The sequence below is a fragment of the Ixodes scapularis genome, unplaced genomic scaffold (genome assembly GCF_016920785.2).
Source record: "Ixodes scapularis isolate PalLabHiFi unplaced genomic scaffold, ASM1692078v2 PGA_scaffold13__105_contigs__length_92229423, whole genome shotgun sequence".
NCBI lineage: Eukaryota > Metazoa > Arthropoda > Arachnida > Ixodida > Ixodidae > Ixodes > Ixodes scapularis.
The window spans coordinates 14,409,478-14,414,542 of NW_024609839.1; the positions used below are offsets into that span (position 1 = coordinate 14,409,478).

General features: G+C 48.6%; 1 pseudogene; it reads left to right on the forward strand.

The window, feature by feature from the left end:
• The first annotated feature begins 1,184 nt into the window (after positions 1 to 1,184).
• On the forward strand, positions 1,185 to 4,707 carry LOC115320116 (annotated as a pseudogene).
• The last annotated feature ends 358 nt before the right edge of the window (positions 4,708 to 5,065 follow it).

Sequence of the window (5,065 nt, forward strand, 5' to 3'; positions counted from 1 at the left end):
GTGGCTGACGTAGACTTGATATTCTGGGCTTGAGGAGAGAGTGCAACTCGTGAGTGCGGCCATAGCCCCAGCTTACTTAGTTCTCTGCCCTTCGCTGCCCGTGGCATCAGCGGACGTCTATCTGGAGAACACCGGTGTAAACTGCAGTCGGTCCGTGCTCCGTGCGTTTTTGAACGGCACCAAGAAAGGCACACATGGCAGACGTGCGTTTAAATTTCCTTGTTTTAACCGAAGTTCTAATTAATTGTTGTTATGAGTGTCCCGTTTTTTTTTTTCGATTACTTATATTTAAATATTGGAAACTTTTTCTTATTCACAAACGTCTCAACCGAGGCTCGACGAGTTCAGAACCAAAGGAAGAAGAATATTGTGCCAAACCTTATTTATTATTTAATTATCACCAACTGTTACCAACTCTACTAAAACTCTCGAATATCAGGCAACGGCTGCAAGGACGAAGCTTTGCTCTATCTTCGAGGTAAATAGTACTTCCATTGCTTCGCTGAGGAAGCTCAATGCAGAGCATAAAACATTCGTGAGGCACAATATGGCATTCCTATCCAGTGCCTCAGCTCAAAAGGTGTTCAGCGTAGCCGTCGACATTCTCAGTAAGAAATAACGCAAAATGTCTAACGAGACTTTCAAGAGTCAGCTGTTCTTCAATATACTCAAGGTCAATAAAGGGAACAGGTGGCAACAATAAGAACTTGAGTAACCATCTTACCTTTATTTCGTAATTGAGGAAAATAATGTTGAAAGTAACGGCCACGAAAGTAACGGATTACTTTTGGGAGTAACGGTCACTTACTTTTATGGGAGGGTAATTGTAATTGTAATAAATTACAATTTAGCCTTGAGTAATTGTAAATGTAATTCCTTACTATTTTTCAGTAACGTGTACAAGAAGAAGGAGGCCCCCCGTGAAAGGGCTGCCGCCCCACACTTCGGCTCTGGGCAGTGGTCCCTGGGGCAGCCGAGCTGCGGGACCTCTTGGCTGCTGGCTCCGCGGCGGGAGGGGGCGGTTGGCGGGCTTCCCGGAGGACCTTGATGGTCTCGTTCCGCGTTCGCAGCTGCCCCAGGAAGCCCCCTCCGAACAGCAGTGAGGATCCCTCGTCCCCACTAAAGTCCCTCGATGTTTTTTCACTGCGTTTTACAAGTACCGTCATTCTTTGCCGCGCCGACATCTGTTTCTATTGGAGGAGAGCGATGTCACGTGATTTCCGGAATCGTCGCCACTTCCGTCCGCCATTTGCTTCCAAGCTGCTCGGCTGCTCCGTCCGCTCGCGTGTTTCGTGATACTCGCCGACGACTTTAGCTCGACGTCCTGGTGTTTCTGGACCGTAATGAGGCAAGTGAAGTAGTAAGCGTTTGTGTTAGATGACGGGGTGTTGCGCTTTTGGGTGCAGCCAGAGTTCTGGTGGTGTAAAAAAAGTTGTTTTCCGTTCCGCTTCGGAAAACCGATCTGAAGAGGCAGAAGTCATGGCTCCACATGATTGGGAGGAAAAACTTCGTCCCTACCAGAAGCAGCAAGCTTTGTGAGGTGAGTATTTCTGGGCTAGTTACCTCTTCCACACACGTTCACATAGGTACACATGCAATGTTTTTCCTGACGCGCCTGACTGCCGAACTCGGTCTCAGCTGAAATGCGGCCTCGGTGCTCTGCCGTTTTAGCCCGTTGTTTTTCACTCGAAAACCCGGTTGTTCGCCGGCAAAGTTTTTCGCGTAGTCTGAGTTTTTAATGGACACGATATGAATAGATGAAGCCGCCGATTGGCCGCTTCAGCTGTGAGTGTCTCGCAGTGAATCTCTAGGAAACACGAAAAGCTACTACCGAAAACAACATGAGCCGAAAACGCCTTTCATGTTTCTTTGGCTTACCACCTGTTTTCGAGAGAGCTGTGGTCCGAACTAGGAATAGAAAGCGAAGTTGAGAAATAATGAAGCTTGTGGGAGTCGCAGAAAAAGGTTGGATCGGGTGTTCCAGCTCGTACTGTCCGCTCGCGTGGAGGGCGTACAATGCGCGGCACAGTTAGCGCGAACAGAGCATCGGTGTCTTTACGTATTTTACTTCCATGGAGTGTTGCTTTGCGCCAAATTTTATCGCTTAGGTTAGCGTCCCAAATTATCCCTTCCCACCGCGGTAGCAGTTTTGATGACGAATTTTTTATTCCGATAGAGAAAAAAGCGGCGATCGCTCTTCTGTATTGACAGTGTGACGCTCTCTACCTCCAAACAAAGTCGAATTTTTTAGTGTTCTCAGTGCACTGTCCCGTGAATCGCAAGTTAGCCCTGTTCATTCTCGACAAGACCATTTTTCACCGGATCAGTTTGAACCTCGGATCTGGCAGAGCCATGGCATCAAAAAACTTAAACCAGACGCTGTCACAGCAACTTTAGCCATTGGCTGCCAAAGCCAGTTCGATGACCACCGCGAGAAAGGGAAATGGGAAACATCCAAGGTAAGTTGACGCAGCCAGAGATGGTGAATTTGCAGTCACTTGGTTGCTAGATTTGGTATTAAAATGCTACCTATTTTAAGCAGGGGAGCCAATGTAGGAGGAAGACAGCATCCAGACGCTTCCATCTCTGCATTCAGCTGCTGCTCTCACAGGTGTCGTATTTCCTCCTTCACAGATTATCGAGAATATGCTTGTCCAAGGTAATGAATTAATGCAAGTAGCATTGAACTGCATACTGACAAAGTTTACAATTTCAGCACAAGCCTTGCCCTCACACACAGAGGCACAATCCAGCAAGGTGCAAAACTGCGACCAGGAGTCTGTGCCTCAGGCGGGCCCCCCAGTTGGTGAGTCACACGCAATTCCAGCATTTAGTAGCCGGGCACATGCAGCGACATGCAGTCACAATCATCCTTAACTCGAGCGTGTGCCAGGCATACTCTGGGCTAATTCTTCTGTTCCTTCTTTTTCGGCTTGTACTCGTCCATCTCAAATGTGGTATGTGCTTTCTTGGGCATTCCTGCAACAATTGACTATTCTGCCATGCGTATATGTACAGTATGTACCCAGGACATCATAAACAAGTATTGGAATTTGTGTCAGCATGCTCTTCTGTGCTTTGGATAAGTGTTGATTTGCACCGTACATGCGTCCCTGCCAGGGGCGGATGCAGGAATTTCCTGAGGGGGGTCGGGGTCAGCATACCATACGTTTAGGAACCCCCTCCCCCTCGTTTCATGTCCTAAATTTTACACATGCAAAAATCAAGAGGGGGGTCAGGACATCCGGACCCCCCCTCTAAATCCGTCCCTGGTCCCTGCTGTAATGAACAGCGTGAGTGGAATTTAACTGCCTGCTGATGAAATTCGCGGCTTCAGCACGACCCTTGCCCATACTTACAGCCGCCCACTCCAGTGAGATGCAAAGCTGCGACAGGGAGTTTGTGCCCAATGCGAATGCTGCAGTTGGTGAGTAACATGATGGCCAGACACAAATGCTGCATGACATTGTTAGTGCGAGTACAACTGCGGCACTCTTTGCATTTTACTTTGAATTAGTAAATGCTGGCCCCAAATAATAGGGTGAAACTTTGTGCCCGATATGAACATTTTTCATTCCTTGTTTGCATTAACAGTGTCGCACTATGTTAGGTCAGAACCATCCTTAACACCAGTGGGGTGAGGCGTACGGAATTCATGTCATAAACCGATCTCACCAGCCAGTTTGACTACGCGCCACCGCTGTCGCAATGCATTGAGGGAACTTCAGCCCTTCTGCACGTGCCCGAAACACTGGAACTCTGCGCGTGAGACAGCACAAGCCATTTTGGGCACCACCGTCTACCTATTTTGAACTAAAGTTATGGCGGCTTCATGCATGCGCCGAACGCTTGGTGAGGTGGGTCTATTGGTGGCAGGACAACAACAATTTCTTTCTTGTTGTCTCTATTGGTCCCTCTCAAAACAAATGCATTTCTGTGACCATTGACTACTCTGCCATACAGATGTCTGCTGCATGCACCATATTGTGGGGTTTCATTTTGTGCCTACAAAATTTACAGGTTCACTGCAAGTCTCGGTACAAAAATCGAAAATGGCAGGCTCCATCCTAATAAGAACTGTTGGTCAGCGCTCTTTGCTTAAACAAAGTAAGTCAATGACAAAGGGTGCAATATTGCTTTTGCATGAAATTACACACAGAACATATAATTTTCCATTCTCAATGAATGCTGCAGGGAGCAGCTCCCTCCACAATTATGAGCATTCCTTATAAAAGTACAAATGACAGCCGTGTGTAGAAGTGAACGACAGGACTGACGCTGGCTGTTCTCTTTGCTCGATACTCAGGAGCGGTTTCCTCATTCCTGGCAGCAGGCTTCTCTGTCCAGCCATGTACACCGCAGGGGACGACTGCCTCCAAGGGTGAGACGTTTCCCTGATTGAATGACAGCCATGTGTAGAAGTGAACGACAGGACTGATGCTGGCTGTGCTCTTTGCTCGCTACTCAGGTGTGGTTCCCTCATCCCTGGCAGCAGGCTCCTTCATCCAGCCGTGTACACCGCAGGGGACGACTGCCTCGAAGGGTAAGACATTTCCCTGAACGAATGACAGTCGTGTGTAGAAATGAACGACAGGACTGACGCTGGCTGTGCTCTTTGCTCGCTACTCAGGAGCGGTTCCCTCATTCCTGGCAGCAGGCTCCTTCTTCCAGCCAGGCACACCGCAGGGGACGAGTGCCTCGAAGGGTAAGGCATTTCCCTGAACGAATGACAGTCGTGTGTGGAAGTGAACGGTAGGACTGATGCTGGCCGTGCTCTTTGCTTGCTACTCAGGTGCGGTTCCCTCATTCCTGGCGGCAGTCTCCTCCGTCCAGTCATGTACACCTCCCCTGGGTCCAATAGGTCAATCAATTCCTGGTGCTCCCCTTCTTCGTCATCGGTTGCCCAGATTCCTCGCCAGAAAGTAATCACCTGATCAACATCAATGTTCTCGTCCATCTCCTTCTGGTCTTCGTCAAGTTTCCGGCAGAAGGCAGACCGATTGAGCTCGAATAGCTTGTTCGTTTTCCGATACTCAATCCGGTTTGCCGCAGTGATCGGTTTTTT